This window comes from Mauremys mutica, chromosome 5 (assembly GCF_020497125.1).
Source record: "Mauremys mutica isolate MM-2020 ecotype Southern chromosome 5, ASM2049712v1, whole genome shotgun sequence".
In the NCBI taxonomy this organism is placed as follows: domain Eukaryota; kingdom Metazoa; phylum Chordata; order Testudines; family Geoemydidae; genus Mauremys; species Mauremys mutica.
Window position 1 is genome coordinate 22,976,671 of NC_059076.1, and position 17,623 is coordinate 22,994,293.

The window sequence follows — 17,623 nt, forward strand, 5'->3', positions numbered from 1 at the left end:
TAAGAAGGCAAGCAGCTCTTTAAACTGAGCACAGGATTACAGAATTCAATATCCCTCCATTTCTCCAACACACAAACACTTTTCTTCAAAACCATTTACTCCTATATATCTGACCTTTAAATCCCCCCCCACCAAAAGAAGTGCACACTCCTCCTCAGTTTCAAATCATGTCTGCCATTGGTCAAAATATATGTAGTAACACCAGAGGAAAAAGTCATACTACCTGCAATGAAAAGAACAAAAGATAAAAATTCTACTGCCACGTCTTGCCACAATAATAAATTTCCACTCGCTACTACAATTCTGTAGCTTTTTCCATCAGAAAGACCACCAGCGGATGGAAAATCCAAGATAAAAATGAAATTAAATCCCTGGTCATAAAGGAAATTTTAGATAGTGCCAAGCCACAACCACACAACCGAGCCAAAACGGTGAACCATGGTGGCTGGCTCAGAGGCTAAGCCTTTTTTAAGATGTTGCAAATTCAGATTCCCCCTAAATTTAGTGAAAGATGATAATAGTGGAAAAGTAGCTGAACTAACATTATAAAATACTAAATAGTTTTCAGTCATCAGCTTGTTTAGTTATGCCAACATTCCAATGCATGTATACAACAAAAAGAAAAAAATTGCCCAATCCAATATCATCACACCTCAGAGGCCCCATAGCATTTTGAGGCATCTCTAAGTAGCCTGAAGAACCTTATCAACATATGCCATGGTATTTAATAGTGTGTCTTTAAACATCTTTACAGACAGGCTGGAGCCCAGAATGTTTACAATAATCCACAGCCCATTAAACTTCTAGGGAATGGATAAATTGCTCATGGGATTTATTCCTTCTTGCTTCAAATTTCTAAAATACAACTGTTGCAAGCCACCATGGTTCATTATCTTGGCTCAGTTGCATTGGCTTGGCACAATCTACAAATGGGTACCCTTCCTGTAAATTAAAAATCACACAATAGAGGATTGCCCACAGATTTAAATGTATTTACCTCAAACCCAATGTGACAAGCAGCAGCAGCCTGGAAAAGTTTAAGAGATCCCTGTCTATCATGTGGCTAGGCAGATTATATAATGAAAAGGAAGCTAGGTGCAGAGGGGAAGGGAATGTCCTCTTCACCACCCTGGCTGGTGGAAGCCTTTGGGGTCTATAGCCAGCATTCCTGGGCTGTGTTTTATATTGGTGTTTTTATGTCCTTCGCGTTCAAATAATAAATCATGTCCTGAGGCAAGGGCCTTTAACGGCCTTGGATGTCCCTACCTGGGCTGGTAGAACAGCCCACCAGCATATACTCAACCCACTTTTTAACAGCCTTAGAAAAGAGAAAAAAAGTAATGGGTGTTGAGCAATGCAACAAGAACCTTTTCCCTCTACAGAGCTGAGGGATTACTACAAATCCAGCCCAGAGTTACTACTGGCCAGAAATTGTCGCCCTCAGACAGCTGTCTGGTGGCCTACTTGTTTGTATTACTGTAGTGTCAAGGAGGACAGGCACAGACCAGGATCACATCGTGCTAGTCACTGTTCAAACAGAGTAAAAAGTCCCTGCTCCAAGTAGCGTACAATCAAAGCATAAAAGATCAGAGACAACAGGTGGATACAAACAGATGGAGATGCACAGGACACAGGGAGACAATATTGGTTAGTATGAGAAGCAGGAGTGTTGGAAGACCAGCTGCCCAGAAAGTTTTTATGCAGGCATCACAGAAAAGGAGAGTTCCAAGGAGCCACTGAAGGAGCGCAAGGAGGTAGTTTACTGAGAGGCAGCATGGAAGAAAGCACAAAGGGACTTGTTTAACAAGTGGGTAAGGCAAGCTAGCATCATTGGCCAATTGGAGACAGGTGTCGACACTTCAACAGCATGAGAGACTGGCCTAGTGAAATGAACTGGTGGTTTCAGTCCTGTTCATAACAGGCAGGATCCACATCAGAAAAATTGAGTATCAGAGGGGTAGCCATGTTAGTCTGGTTCTGTAGAAGCAGCAAAGAATCCTGTGGCACCTTATAGACTAACAGACATTTTGCAGCATGAGCTTTCGTGGGTGAATGCCCACTTCTTCAGATGCAAGACTATCAGAAAAATTACCACCACTCAAAACATGAATTGATATTGTTATTGGCAATCTCAGAGACACCAAGATCTGAACATGTCTGTATCTCCATGCCCCACCTAGATTAGGATTAAAGAACATTCACACAGCACTGCTGGAAATCTTGTATCCATGCAACTAATCTGCCGTTCTAAGGGGAAAAAATAATAATTTGTACCACTTGGCTTTCTGACAGTCTTCAGGTGTTTTACAGATAATTTTAGCCTTAGACATACTTCTGTGAGGTAAGTGCTATGATCTCCAATACCAAGTGGATGAACTAACATACCGAGAGGTTATGTTTTTTGTATGTCAGATAGAATGTTTGGGCCAAAACTGAAACTAGACCACAGGTCTTCTGATTCAGAGTTCTGAAGCTTAACCACAAGATTTCAGTTTAAGACTATCAGTTTCAGAGACAAATGGTAACATTTTTGATAAAGTCTAAAAAGTAGATGTACAGCTTTTATATTGATATCGATTTCCTATAGAAAAGTATTCCTTAATGCAGAGTATAATGGCCAGTGACAGCAACTTGACACTCCATCCCTTAATCATGAATTCCTTCTGAATGCAAAATATTCAAAACACATTTAAATTGAAGATTTTCATACTGAAAATGGCACTGCCTTCCCCCAAACATTATATGGCTAATCAGAAAACCATATAACTCATTTTTTATTTTTAATAATTTAGTTTGTTACATCTGCTATTTACCACAGCTACCAATTTTTACAACTGGGTTAGTTGTCTAATTGCCCATTTTCTTCTCCTACTTAATAATGAAGCAAAGTCAAAATGGAAATCATGTTCCATAGCAAAGGATTGTGATATCAAACAAAAGTTTATGGTACTCACTGCAGGATCAAACCAAAGAAATTTTGAAGGGTCTCTCTCTTATTCAAACAAACCTGAAGTCTGCAGCATCAAGAATCAGGCACAGGAAATGACTATTCAAAAATATGTATCTGTACATAAATGTTCACTTTTCAGCGGTGCTTCTCTTTAAGGAGTAATGTCTTAATATTAGGCATTGAGGCACATTTTAGTTACAGTACTTAGGAAACTGAATTGTTCTTGCTGTAGTTTAGAGCTAATCCATGTGAAAAACTAAAGTTATAAATTCCCTTGGATTGTGAGCATCAGTGCAAAAATTTAGTTTACTTATAAACTTCCTCCATGTTTCTACGAACATGCATAAAAAGATAAGTAGTAACAAAGTACATCTCAATTTGTTGTTCTGCATAATAGCCGAGACAGCTCCAAAAGATGTACCTATCGACCAGAAAATAATGTTTATGAAAGCGATTCATGTACTAAATATTAAATGTCAAGTTCCAGAAAAATATCATGCAAAGAAAAACAGAATGATTGTACTTATTTATGTCTTATCCTACCTAGTATTTTTCAACTTCTCTGCAAGCATATTACATTTCAAATCCTCTCTTTATAAGACATTAATAACAGTAGACTATTTCCTCTGCAAAAGCTTTACATAGCTCTTCTGTGCCTATAAGCCACTGCCAGCCCATCATTAAGTAAACATCCTTCTGGCAAGTCTGGCGAATTCAGAGCTTTGCACTGTGATCCCCAGGAGCCTGTTGTACCAGCGCACAGGCTGGTTTGATTAGAGAGGCACAGCAGATCTATCCATCACTAGTGCAGGATTCGTTAGCCACATGACAAGAAAGGAGGAGGAACCATCTGTGCTACAGGCAAGGGGGTCCTTTTTCTGCTTTCATAACATCCAAGTCATACTGATTAACCTAGTGGTTTGTTTAAAAAAAAAATCAAAGCAGGAGTAGGAGTAGGAGGACAGAAAAATTAAGAACCTATAATAGTATAAAAAGACATTACAACTATTAACTGCAGTTGAGTTTTATAAGGTAAGGCTTACAGATAAAGTTTAAGACCTTCCCCCACCCCCTAAAAACCAGGAAGATAAGGATTTTTTTAAAGCAAATTACTCTGGAAAGTACACAAAAAGGCAACCAATCCATGTAGGTGTTCCAATTCGGTTTGTGAGTTTTTGATGTAGCCAAGGAAAGGGTTTATTCATCCTAAATTTGCAATATCAATTTCATGTACAAAGTAGCTGGTTAAGGTCAACTTGTGTACACACTGCAAGAGAAGAACTTAAGTGTTTAGATTTCCAAAAAAAGGGTTACTTCTCAATAATCATATTTACTGAAATTTATTGTCTCCACAATGCCAATTTCTCCTATCTTATTTCTCTTGTTAGTATTTGTTCAAGGGATAGAAAAGAAATGAGGACGACTTGGGGCTGAGATTTCAGAAACAGAGACCAGGTTCTTGACGATAAGCTTCAATAGAAATTTTTTTTGTACCTATATCTGTCATCCACAGATTAGAAGACAAATACAGTTACAAATGAATTGCAAATATTAAATTAGCCCTAGCATGTATTGCTCTTAATGAGGTCATTCAAGTGAAACAGTGAACTTCTTGCTCTCTTGTATAATTGCACTGTATGGTGTGTGGGAAAGTTTGTTTACATATAAGAATCTGGCAAGATCTGCTTTAATCTCAGTTAAAACTAACCTAAAATTTAACCAGTTGTAGAGCCAATGACTACACCATCAACAATAATCTGAAGTACAGTAGTTAGTGGCTCTGGTGCACCTCTATGTCACGAATACTCTTTTTCAACTCCTTTCTCTTAAACACAGGCAGTCAGTCAATCATAACTCTCCAAGACAGGCTGTCATGGTTTGCAATAGGAGGAACTACCTGTAAAAGATGTCAACTCTGTAGAACAATGGAGCAGCTTGCAGCACCAAAGCAGTGAAGTGGATAAACAGATTATCTAAGGTCTTGAAATCAGCAGGTTTGCCTGTAGTAACGTCCACTGCCGGTCCAGCTATTATTAAGCATGACTGATTGTCTTGGAGTGCAACAGCTGACAGAGAAATGTTTGCAGACAGCATGTTTATGCCCTTCATTTGAACCAATGAGGTGAACAATGTCATCAGTTCATGCTCCAGAACAGCAGTTCTCTACCAGGAGTCCAGGGCCCCTGGTGGGAGGGGAGGACAAGCAGGTTTCAGGGGGGTCTGCCAAGCAGGGATGGCATTAGACTCATTGGAGTCCAGGGCAGAAAGCCGAAGCCCAGGACCCCAAGCCCCACCACTCGGGTCTGAAGCCAAAGCCTAAGCAACTTAGCTTTATGGGACCCCACTGTGGTGTGAGGCCCCACCACCTAAGGCCCTGCTTCCTACCACCTAAGGCCACTCCTGGCTTTTATATGCAGAAAAACAGTCATCGTGGCACAGGTGGGCTGTTGTGTTTTTAATAGTATGTTGGGGGGGGGGGGTAAGGGAGGGGAGGCTAAAAGAAAGAGGTTGAGAACCCCTGCTCCAGGACATACCTGAAGTTTATTTGCCAAGAAGATTCTTTGCCAGCGAGAAAACAGAGTATGTTTGTCTGCTTTCAAAATGCTTGCCCTTTTTGTTTTGTTTTTTGTTTGTTTTTTAAATTACAACTGAAAGAAATTCATTAAACATTTCCAACAATGCAACATGAGACAATAGCGAGGTAGCACTATTTCATCTTGCACAATTGTCTATCTTCTGATCTCACATCATAGGGTCCGTACACAGCAGCAGCTGATGCCACTGCCTTCTTCATCCTAAATCCAGTAGCCAGCCTGTATTCATGACAGCCCAAAAGAGAATAAAGTATCATCCAGAGCCCTTGCTATTGTTTTCTTAGATACAAAATCATCTATTCCTTCTTGAAAGCCTTCTTTCCTTAAGAACCATGCCTGTTTTGCCTGACTGGGGAATTAAGAAAAACTACTACCTGAGTACTCCATAATGAGGAGAACAGAGGGGGGAGGGATAGCTCAGTGGTTTGAGCATTGGCCTGCTAAACCCAGGGTTATGGAGTTCAATCCCTGAGGGGGCCACTTGGGGATCTACAGCAAAAATCAGTACTTGGTCCTGCTAGTGAAGGCAGGGGGCTGGACTCAATGACCTTTCAAGGTCCCTTCCAGTTCTAGGAGATAAATAAATAATAATTGGAGATATATGTATTATTATTAGAGGTTCTTTGTATCTGCAGAAGACTGTTGAACTTTCTGGAGCTCTAATCCAAAAATGCGGTATTCCCTTTGAAAAGAAAGACAAAGGATTGTCTGCTCTGCTGATCACCTCTGGAAGCATAAGCCTTCCCTCAAGCTAGATGTGGATCTAGTTATATCAAAAGTGGAGTCTCAGTTGAACGACAATTCTGAATCTAGACAAGGTAACATCATGGCAAATTTTCAATGCTTTTCTTTGGCTTTAGAGAGTTTGGCAAACTTACGTAATCATCTGACAGCTGCTCTGCGGTTGTACACTGCATAGATGAAAGCCTGACTTGTGGCATCTTGAATCCCCACTAAACTTAAATTCAACCACTTTAGCACGCTAAGACACTGTGCCTTGCCTATGCTAGACTTTTAAAATGTTAGTCAGCACATTAGCTAACATCACACTTTAAATCCAAGTCTACACAAGGCCTCAATGAGTAGCTGTCTCTTTGCCTCTGTGTGAAGTCTGTCAGCTCTTCCTCTGTGAGGGGATGGAGGAAATACTGCCCAGGAGGTGGAGTTAAGAGTAAGGTCCAAAACATGGCACTGGTAGGGAGTTTCCTGCATCAGGGAACTGTGGCTACTCCATAGCAAGCGAGGAATGGGGACACAACACTGCCACTTCTTTCCTCAAATGTGTCTGCAGTAAGGCACAGAAGAAATCACACGGCAGCCTGTAAATGGAGGATTTATTTTTGTTTTGCTTAAACTAAAATAGCAGCTACTTGGAAAGAGGTGCAGATACTGTTCTGTGCATACGGAAATGCAAGAGAAAAAAGAACTAACAGCAGCCTGCTCTGGTCTTTTGGGATAGAGGCAGTGTTGCTGTAGGTGCTCAAGGGAAGGAGACAGAGCTGCCTAATGAGATGTGCCGGCAAGCACCTGAAGAGAGGTGGAAGCCAGCCTTAGAGCTGCTGGAACTCCAAGGGGCAGAGTTGCCTAAGCTCCAGCTATCTGTTCTTTTCTTCTGATCCCCACTGGTTCAAGAAAAATTCAAATCAAACATTTTACACACGTTTCACAAAGCTGTAGCCATCTTCTTAATATGGCTCAAAAGTTCCTGACTTGAGTGCAAAATATTATCCTTAAAACTACATTCAAGTTTAATTTCCTAGTTACTTTTTGTCGTTATTCTAAAAAAATAAAAAAGGGTACCTAAGGCATTTAGCACACTTTTACCTATATTACATAAATTTAGAAGTCACACAGGATTTTTAAATTCTGTACAAGCAGGGAATTTTGAAATTCCTCATAAACGACTTAAGGATTTTATCATATTATATACAGTCTCCAACACCAAAAAAATACACTTTCTACACTGGTATTTGCCTCTGAAGAGTTTTCTACGCAGATATTAAAACCACAGTTCAGAATATTAGCAAGAAGTTCCTCACACATGTGCAAGTTCAACATATGCAAAGTTCATTTTAATAATTTTAGCCTTTTTATAAACATTGCAGAAAGTATTTATTTCACCCTCATGTAACTCAAACACAACTATCATTTTGTTTTCCAAAAAGGAATGATCTTTTGGCTGAGACAACAAACAAAAGGCTTTTGCCCAAACAGGAATTTTTTCTAGGCGTACAAATCACTGCTGGAAGTGAGGAAGACACATAATGAAAGCAACGCCATAACCTTAAACAAAGCATTTGCTAACACAAAATGTTCTGTTAATTTTTTTAAATAAATAATTTACGCTCTGATCACCTGAGTCCAATTCAGGAAAGATGTTGGGAACGTATATATACCCCCCCCCCCTTTTTTTTTTTTTTTAAGTGTACCATAAAAAGACAACCATTAACAGAAGTAGTTCTTTTGTGCTGGTGTAATCCTGTAAAGCTGCAAATTTGGACTAATGGGGGTTTTCCCTGCTGTTTGGTCTTTTCCAGTATGCCACATCACTTTTCTGTGAGGTAGAAGAGTGTCACATACTGTGGCATATCACATGGATTCTGTAGTAAGAAAGGTGTTCTTCTTTTGATCAGCAAAGAATCTGTGTATCACACATGGCACCTATGATCCTTGGCAGTTACTATTTGATATCTATAACATTCAGTAACATTGGTACTGAAGGAACATTAAATTTAGTCCATTTGTAACATTTAATACACATTGACTGGAGTAAGATTACCAACGGGCAATAAAAGTGGTGACATTTATTTTAACATTGCTGCCATAGTGGCTCTCAGCACGTCCTTTATAAACGCTGTAAAAATTCAATTATCTGGCCAGGAACATTTTATTATTATTGCACACCTCCTTTACTTTACTTACCAGGTTCCCAACAAATCTGTTTTGCCATATTTAATTTACATGAGCAAAATTAAGTGTTACTGAGTTAGATGCTTATTTAAGCTCCTCTTTAGCTTCACATGCTAAGAAAAAAACCATCAGGTGAAAAATCCATTTAATCCCCTTTAGTATTTCAAAAGTGTAAATTACACTAGCTAAATATTCAGCTTTTAAAAAGAAGCTGAATTATGTCAACTATCCTATTTGCACTAGGACTATGTGAATAATAAGAAAAATCCACATTAAAGGTCTAGCAATATTACAACGAATCCAAAGAAATTGAGACCTACACACAAAATCCCAGTGGAACCTAAACTCAATGGGACCTTTACATTAACAACTTGGATGCTGGAGTAGACAGCATACTTATAAAACCTGCAGATAATACCAACCTAGAAGGGGCTGCAAGCACTTTAAAATTTAAAAAATGACCATGACAAACTGGAGAATTGGTCTGAAATCAAGATGAAATTCAGTAAAGACAAATACAAAAACAATACTTAAGAAGGAAAAATTAAATATACAAATATAAAATGGGGAATAACTAGCTAGCCAGCAGTACTGCAAAAAAGGATCAGTGGATCACAAACTGATTATCGATCAGTGTGATGTTGAGAAAAAGGCAATGTCATTCTGGGGTATATTAACAGGAATGTCATACATAACACATAGGAGGTTATTGTTCTGCTCTACTCAGAATTGGAGAGACCTCAGCTGAAGTACAATGTCCAGTTTTGGGCACCACACTGTATGAAAGATATGAACAAATTAGAGAGACTCCATAGGAGAGAGACAAGAGTTTTGGGATACATTAACACCAGAAAGACCTACAGCAGTGAGTCTCAGCCTGGGTTAACTGATTTTGACTCACACCACAGAGCTAAAAATAGCAGTATAGATGTCTGAGCTCAGCTCCAAAACCCTCACCCCTTGACAGGTTTCAGAGCCCAGGCTCCAGCCCAAGCGTCTACACTACCCTTTTTAGACCTGCAGCATGAGCCCAAGTCAGTTGACCTGGGCTCTGAGACTTGCTACTGTGAGTTTTTCTTTTTGCTGTGTAGATATACCCTTAGAAAACATGGTGTATGAGGAAAGGTTGAAAGAACTGGGCATGTTTAGTCTAGAGATGAGATATGAAAAGAGTCTTCAGCCCTCTAAAGTGTTAATATGAAGAGGACTATGATCAATTGTTCTGTGTGTCCCCTGAGGGTATGACAAGAAGTAATGGGCTTAATTTACAGCAAGGGAGATTTAGGTTAGATATTAGGAAAAAACTTTCTAACTGTAAGGATAAACTATGGAATAGATTACCTAGGGAGGTTGCCGAGTCCCTGTCATTGGAGGTTTTTAAGTACAAGTTAAACAAACACCTGTCCTGTCTCAGCGTGGATGGATAGACCAAATGACCTCAAGATCCCTTCCAGCCCTATGTTTAAATGATTCTAAATAAAAACCAAGCTCCTTAAGTCAAAGAGAAGATATATCAAAGTAATATTAAGATTCCCACGTATAGGCATTTCCTGTCTTTTCTTTATACATAGATTATTATAGACAGGAGCAGAAGAGACTTCTCAAAATTAGGAGTACAACTTGGTAGGCTGAGAAAACAATACCACGTGTCCACAGGGTATTCCATTAGCATTGTTGCCCATCAAATAAGAACTTCAGAGTCTAACCCAACAGTCCTGGATCACTGACTTTGAGCATGTAGAAGTTTAAATGCAGTGTAATATGTTAAGTGAATAACTGCAGACTTAACTATTCATTTCTTATGCTTTTGTAGGACTAAATTAGCACCGTAACCTTACTTAAGTGTCTTGGTACGCCAATTTTAGATTTTCTGTGTTTGAAGTTGATACACTTTTCCCTTCTCTCTGACAGACAAAAAGTCCTTAGAGCTCCAGGCTGCATGCAGAACCAGTCAAACAACTGCTTGTGGCAATTACAAATCCAAAGCAATTCTAGCAAAAGCTTTTTAAACACACACAGCTTCCCTTCCCCGTCCCAGACACTGACCTCTATAACATTCCTGGATCACAGGTATTAACTTGATGAGAACATGGTCCATTCCTCTCCCAGGATTTTCTTCAAGACCAAAGCTGTGCTCCCACTAGTTAACACAAAAATAAAATGGAAAAATGTTAGTATTAAAACCACCTCCACTAGGACCACATTAGTGTCTTGCCATTTTGATAGCGGCATCTGCCGGGACTGCTCGAGTGGTCACAAACCAAAGAGGTTTTTTATTTGGTCTCTTGCACAAGAATTTCAATGAAGAACATATTCACAGTCACGACACGTAATGAACAGCAAGACCTCACTAAGAAAATAAAATTGACTGTGAACACCTGAGCAACAAAAAGAGTTATCTTGCTTGTCAAGCCCAAATTTCTCTTTTAATTAATATAGTAGCAATCTGTGACTAGCAAGAATATTACATATAGGGAGTAAATGAGGTCTGGTAGTTATAGCAGACAAATGGGAACCAGGAAACTTGGGTCCTATTTCCAACTCTGCCACTGATTCCTTGTGATATTCAAGAATGCTGCCTATCTTCTGCACCTCAATTTGCCCAATTGCAAAATGGGTATCAGGTTCCCTCCTAAGATTTTAAGAGACAGGTGGAAACAAGCCAACCCATCATTGGTCACCCAAAACTAAGGTAGCTGGAAAAAATTAAAAATACAGTTAAAAAAAAATATTGGTTTTGCTATTACTTTACACACAATTAAAGCTTAAAGGAACAGGAAATCTTTCAGGGAACTGAATACACGGAGGTCAAAAATTACACCATAGTGGTTGCATTACCCTTTAAGGCTTTGAAAGCGCTCTGGTATTAATAAAGCTTATCTAGCTCAGAGGATGTTGTGAAGCTTAATATTGATAAGGCACTTAGTTTTAAGTATTATTGTATGCACTCAGACAGAGTCACTTGTCTGGTTAAAGCAGTAAGTGTGGGGCTGTTTGTGGGAGCAATTGGGAGTTTGTAGTCTGTGTCAGAGCTGTTATCAGAATGTGTGTTTGTATTCGCACACAGTCTAAAGTTTGTGGGAACCATGGCGTTTCAGTCAGAGGAAATAAAAGAAATGGAAAAAAATTTGTTTCCTCTGTACAAGTTAAATATTTTACTAAAAAGTCAAATACAAAATTCAACTGTCCTATGAAGAGTTATTTCAACAAAATTTGGAGACAACAGTCAATTATAGTAATCTGAAACAGAGGAATTTTAGTCAAACTGTTTCAACAATCACACATTTTCAGAGGGAAAGGTTTGCCTTCCTAATCAAACCCAATCATTCCCAAGCAAGCGTTCAAAAACTGATCCAACTGTGATGGCTTCTCTTTCAAACAGCGGAGGACATATCCTTAACTCAAACTTCTGTAGGAAATTAGGCCTCTCTCTTTCCTTTAGCCATCTACAAGAATTATTCTTATCAAATGCCTCTGTAGTGCAGTCCTGTTTGTATGCATAAACTGTGCTCCAACTCTGAATCTGGTTATTACTCCTGTAATAGTCTTCATGGAGTTTTCCCTTTACCTGTTCTGTAAATTTCCAATAATCACCCTTCATTCTACCAGCAATTCACTCTTCAAATATTTTGCTAGCTAATTTCCATTGCAACTATGTGCTACATTTAAGATCATACTCTTCACATGGTAAATTTTTTAATATGGAGATATACCTATCTCATAGAGCTGGAAGGGACCTGTGAAAGGTCCCCTGCCTTCACAGCAAGACCAAGTACTGTCCCTGACAGATTTTTGTCCCAGATCCCTAAGTAGCCCCCTCAAGGATTGAACTCACAACCCTGGGTTTAACAGGCCAATGTTCAAACCACTGAGCTATCCCTCCCCCTTTTTGTTCTTGCTGTTTTCTAATAATATACAGTAGCTAGTACTTCATGAAAAAGCAAATATGACAAACCCCAAAAAAATGTAATGTTGCTTCCACTAAAGGAATTTATACTCTAATGAAGACTAAAAATGTATGCAATGCATGGCAGTGGCAACTTCTACAGAACAAACAACTTTACAAAAATCTGAAGAGCAACTAGCAAAAGACTAAGGGTATGTCTACACTACGGGATTATTCCTATTTTACATAAACCGGTTTTTTAAAACAGACTGTATAAAGTCGAGTGCACGCAGCCACACTAAGCACATTATTTCGGCGGTGTGTGTCCATGTACCGAGGCTAGCGTCGATTTCCGGAGTGTTGCACTGTGGGTAGCTATCCTGTAGCTATCCCATAGCTCCTGCAGTCTCCCCCGCCCATTGGAATTCTGGGTTGAGATCCCAATGCAAAAACAGTGTCGCGGGTGATTTTGGGTAAATTTCGTCACTCAATCCTTCCTCCGGGAAAGCAACGGCAGACAATCATTTTGCACCCTTTTTCCCTGGATTGCCCTGGCAGACGCCAGAGCATGTTAACCATGCAGCCCGTTTAGCCTTTTGTAACTGTCAACGTATGTGTACTGGATGCTGCTGACAGACGCGGTACTGCAGTGCTACACAGCAGCATTCATTTGCCTTTGCAAGGTTAAAGAGACGGTTACCAGCTATAGCACCGTCTGCAATTGGAAATTGGTGATGACGTTTCAGTCATTTTGCACCATTTGCAATTGGAAATTGGCGATGATGTCATCAGTCCCTTTGTACCATCTGCTGCTGTCATGGGTGCTCCTGGCTGGCCTTGCTGAGGTCGACCGGGGGCGCATGGACAAAAATGGGAATGACTCCCCAGGTCATTCCCTTCTTTATGTTTTGTCTAAAAATAGAGTCAGTCCTGCCTAGAATATGGGGCAAGTGTACTAGAGAACCAGAGAGCACAGCCGCTCCGGGTCAGAGCCCCAGAGATCCCACAGAAATGATGATGCCATTCTAGGGGGTGCCCCTGCAACAACCCCACCCATTGCTTCCCTCCTCCCCCCAACCCTCCTGGGCTACCGTGGCAGTGTCCCCCCATTTCTGTGATGAAGTAATAAAGAATGCAGGAATAAGAACACTGACTTTTTAGTGAGATAAAATGAGGGGGAGGCAGCCTCCCGCTGCTATGATAGTCCAGGCAGTACAGAATCTTCATTAGACATGAAATGGGGGGGGATGAGGCACACAGCTCCCAGTTGCTATGATGAGGACGGTTTTCAATCCTTTTGCACTGTCTGCCGGGAATGACCAGGAGTCATTCCCATTGTTGCCCAGGCGCCCCCGGCCGACCACACCGAGGCCAGCCAGGAGCACTCACGGGATGATGAGGACAGTTTTCCACCATTTTGTACCGTCTGCCATCAGGAAAGGAAGGGGAGGGGATGCTGCTGTTCAGGACCGCAGGACCGTGTCTACCAGCAGCATGCAGTAGACATACGGTGACACTGAAAAAAGGCAAGAAACCATTTTTTCTCCCTTTTCTTTAATGGGGGGGGTACATTGACGAGATATACCCTGAACTACCCAGGACAATGTTTTTGACCCTTCAGGCACTGGGAGCTCAGCCAAGAATGCAAATGCTTTTCGGAGACTGCGGGATAGCTGGAGTCCTCAGTCCCCCCTCCCTCCCTCCATGAGCGTCCATTTGATTCTTTGGCTTTCCGTTACGCTTGTCATGCAGCTCTGTGTTGAGTCCCTGCTGTGGACTCTGTCTGGAGATTTTGTCAAATGCTTTGGCATTTTGTCTTCTGGAACGGAGCTCTGATAGAACAAATCTGTCTCCCCATAAAGCGATCAGATCCAGTATCTCCTGTACAGTCCGTGCTTATCAGCACTCCACGCTGGGCAAACAGGAAATGAAATTTAAAAGTTCGCGGGGCTTTTCCTGTCTACCTGGCCAGTGCATCCAACTCCAGATTGCTGTCCAGAGCGGTCACAATGGTGCACTGTGGGATAGCTCCCAGAGGCCAATACCGTCGAATTGCGGCCACACTAACCCTATTCCGAAATGGCAATACCAATTTGAGCGCTACTCCCCTCGTCGGGGAGGAGTACAGATATCGATATTAAGAGCCCTTTATATCGATATAAAGGGCTTCGTTGTGTGGATGGGTGCAGGGTTAATTCGGTTTAACGCTGCTAAATTCGGTATAAACCCGTAGTGTTGACCAGGCCTAAGTAACAGCAAAAAAAAAGTGAGTACATCAGAAGCAGGAAGCCTGCCAAATAATCAGTGGGGCTACTGGATGACTGAAGTGCTAAAGGAGTACTCAAGTAAGACTTCAGAGAAGTTCAATTTTGAGGAACGTTTTGGAACAAGTTGATAAATTAAACAGATAAAGTCACCAGGAACAGATTGAATTCCTTCAGAACTGTTGGGTGAATACTAATGGGAAATTGCAGAACTACTAACTGTTGTATGTAACCTATTATTTAAACCAGCTTCTATACCAGATGACTGGAGGATAGGGACTGTGACACCGATTTTTGAAAAAGGCTCCAAAGGTGATCCTGGCAATTACAGGCCAGTAAGCCTAACTTCCAAACCTGCAAATGGTTGTAATTATAATAAAGAACAGAATTATCAGACACATAGATTAACACAATTTGTTTGGGAAGAGTCAACACAGCTTTTGTAAAGGGAAATCATGCCTCACCAATCTATTAGAATTCTTTGAAGGGATCAAAAAACATGTGGACAAGGGTAATCCAGTGCATACAGTATACCTGGACTTTCTGAAAGCCTTTAACATCCCCCCTCACCAAAGGCTCTTCAGCAAATTAAATCAGTCATAGAAGAAGAAGAAGATCCTCTCATGGATCAGTAACTGGTTAAAAGACAGGAAACAAAGGGTAGGAATAAATGGTCAGTTTTCACACTACAGAGAGGTAAAAACAGTGATGTCCCCTAGGGATTTGTAGTGGCACCAGTACTGTTCAGCATATTCATAAAGGATCTGGAAAAAGGGGTAAACAGATGGCAAAATCTGTAGACAATACAAAAATCACTCAAGTCCAAAGCTGACTTTGAAGAGTTACAAAGGGGTCTCACTAAACTGAGTGACCAGGCAACAAAATGGCAGATGAAATTCAATGTTAATAAATGCAAATTAATGCACATTGGAAAATAATCCCAACTATGCATACAAAATGATGGGATCTAAATTAACTGTTACCACTGAAGAAAGAAATCATGGCGTTATCCTGGATAAGTTTCAACGGGCAGCAGCAGACAAAAAAAAAAAAAGCTAACAATGTTAGGAACCATTAGGAAAGGGATGGATAATAAGGCAGAAAATATCATAATGTGCCAATATATAAATTCATGGTATACCACACCTTGAATACCCCATGGAGTTCTGGTTGCCCCACCTCAAAAAGATATATTAGAATTGGAAAAAGAAGGGCAACCAAAATTATTAAGGGTATGAAACAGCTTCTATATGAGCAGAGATCAAAAAGACTGACTGTTCACCTTAAAAAGGAGACAACTGAGAGGGGATAAGATAGAGGTCTATAAAATCATGAATGGTATGGAGAAAATGAATAAGAAAATGTTATTTACTGCTTCACATAACACAAGAATCAGGGGTCACCTAATAAAATTAAAAGGTTGCAGGTTTAAAACAAACAAAAGGAAGTACTTCTTTACACACAACAAAATCAACCTGTGGAACTTGTTGCCAGGGGATGTTGTGAAGGCCAAAACTACAACAGGGTTCAAAAAAAGAACTAGATAATTTCCTGGAGGACAGGTCCATCACTGGCTATTAACCAAGAGGGTCGGGGATGTTCTGGGTGTCGCTAAACTTCAGACTGCCAGAAACTGGGAGAAGATGATAGAGATTGGATCACTCAACAATTGCTTGTTCTGTTCATTCCTTCTGAAGCACCTGGCATTGGCCTCTGTCAGGAGACAGTATACTGGGATAGATGGATCATTGGTCTGATCCATTATGGCTGTTCTTATGTTCTTATTCATTTTTTATTCACAAAAATGTTCATATCGTGGATGTGCAAACACATACATGCACTTTTTAATATAACAGCTGTTAACACTATCTGATAATGCCATGAAAAAGTCATTTTTGGTCTCCACCTCAGTCATTTTGTTTTCATTGATGAATTTTTATAAATTCACATTATTCTTTGATTAGAAAACATTAAGTGAAATCTCATTAACCACAACAGAAAAAAAATTGATTGCTCACAGAACTAAGTAACTCTCTCCAGTAAGGCTCCCTATTGCAGTAACTTGCTCCTCTTGTGCCACAAAGATTTTTCAGCTTTATCTTTTCAAAGGAAAATATCAGTTTAACACAGTGAACTTATCTGTTAAAAGTCTAACTGACAAATCACTGCAGTTTCCACCCTGCTTCAACTTTCTTTTTCTTCTTTAGCAGAACAGCCTTGATCTATGGTAGTTCCTTGCAGAGTTCATTTATTAGTTACCCAACAGTAGTATTTTCCCACCAGAAAAATAAAAGCACAATTTATTTAAAAAAAAAAAAAAAAAAAGACAGAAACTTGCAAAACTGGTTCTAAGAGACTGCATTGTCATATATTTAAAAATAAGAAATTACATTTTTTTTAAACCAGAAAAAGTGTTAAAGCTCTGCCTTTAAACCAAAAACAGAAAGCAAATTCAATATTAAGCCTCAGGAGATGAGCCATACCTACCATAGTGATGGGCATAGCCTAATATATATTGGCAACTGTTTATCCATATAAAGTTATTCAGCCTCAAGACCTATTTCTGTTCTGATATACCCCTTAAAACTTGCTCATTCTCTTTCTCCCACCAGCCAATTTTCAAAAATAGTGTGCTATCTTCTTACAGAGGACTAATTAATGTATAATTGCTATTTGCCACCACTGTATTTTCCACTGCTAATTTCCACCACTTAAATTATGCTGTATGTTAAAATATATACAGGGTATAGAATATGAGGCCAATGTATGCAACTTCCTTTAGGTTACTCTTCAGAGATTTAACCTGATTTATTTTTAAATTATTTTTTCCTGATTTACCCTCTTGGGCTTAAGCACTTTATTTAAAAAGCGTCAGAACACCAAAAATATTGTTTACATCCCTCAGGACAGAGAAACACTCAGTATATTCTACAACAAACCCAAAGTAGCATGTTGCAAGTAGAATTGTCACTGTTTCTTAGAAAAACAAAAAATAGTACTATATGGTATTGGTCTGTCA

At 39.8% G+C, this 17,623-nt stretch overlaps 1 protein-coding gene across 1 annotated transcript in view; it reads right to left on the reverse strand.

The window, feature by feature from the left end:
* The window catches only part of WDFY3 (WD repeat and FYVE domain containing 3), a 238,858-nt gene that overhangs the window by 218,021 nt on the left and 3,214 nt on the right, over positions 1–17,623 (reverse strand). The window contains exon 2 of the mRNA XM_045018580.1: positions 10,501–10,594. The gene's annotated coding sequence lies outside the window, so the exon portion shown is untranslated. The remainder of the gene's footprint in view (positions 1–10,500; positions 10,595–17,623) is intronic.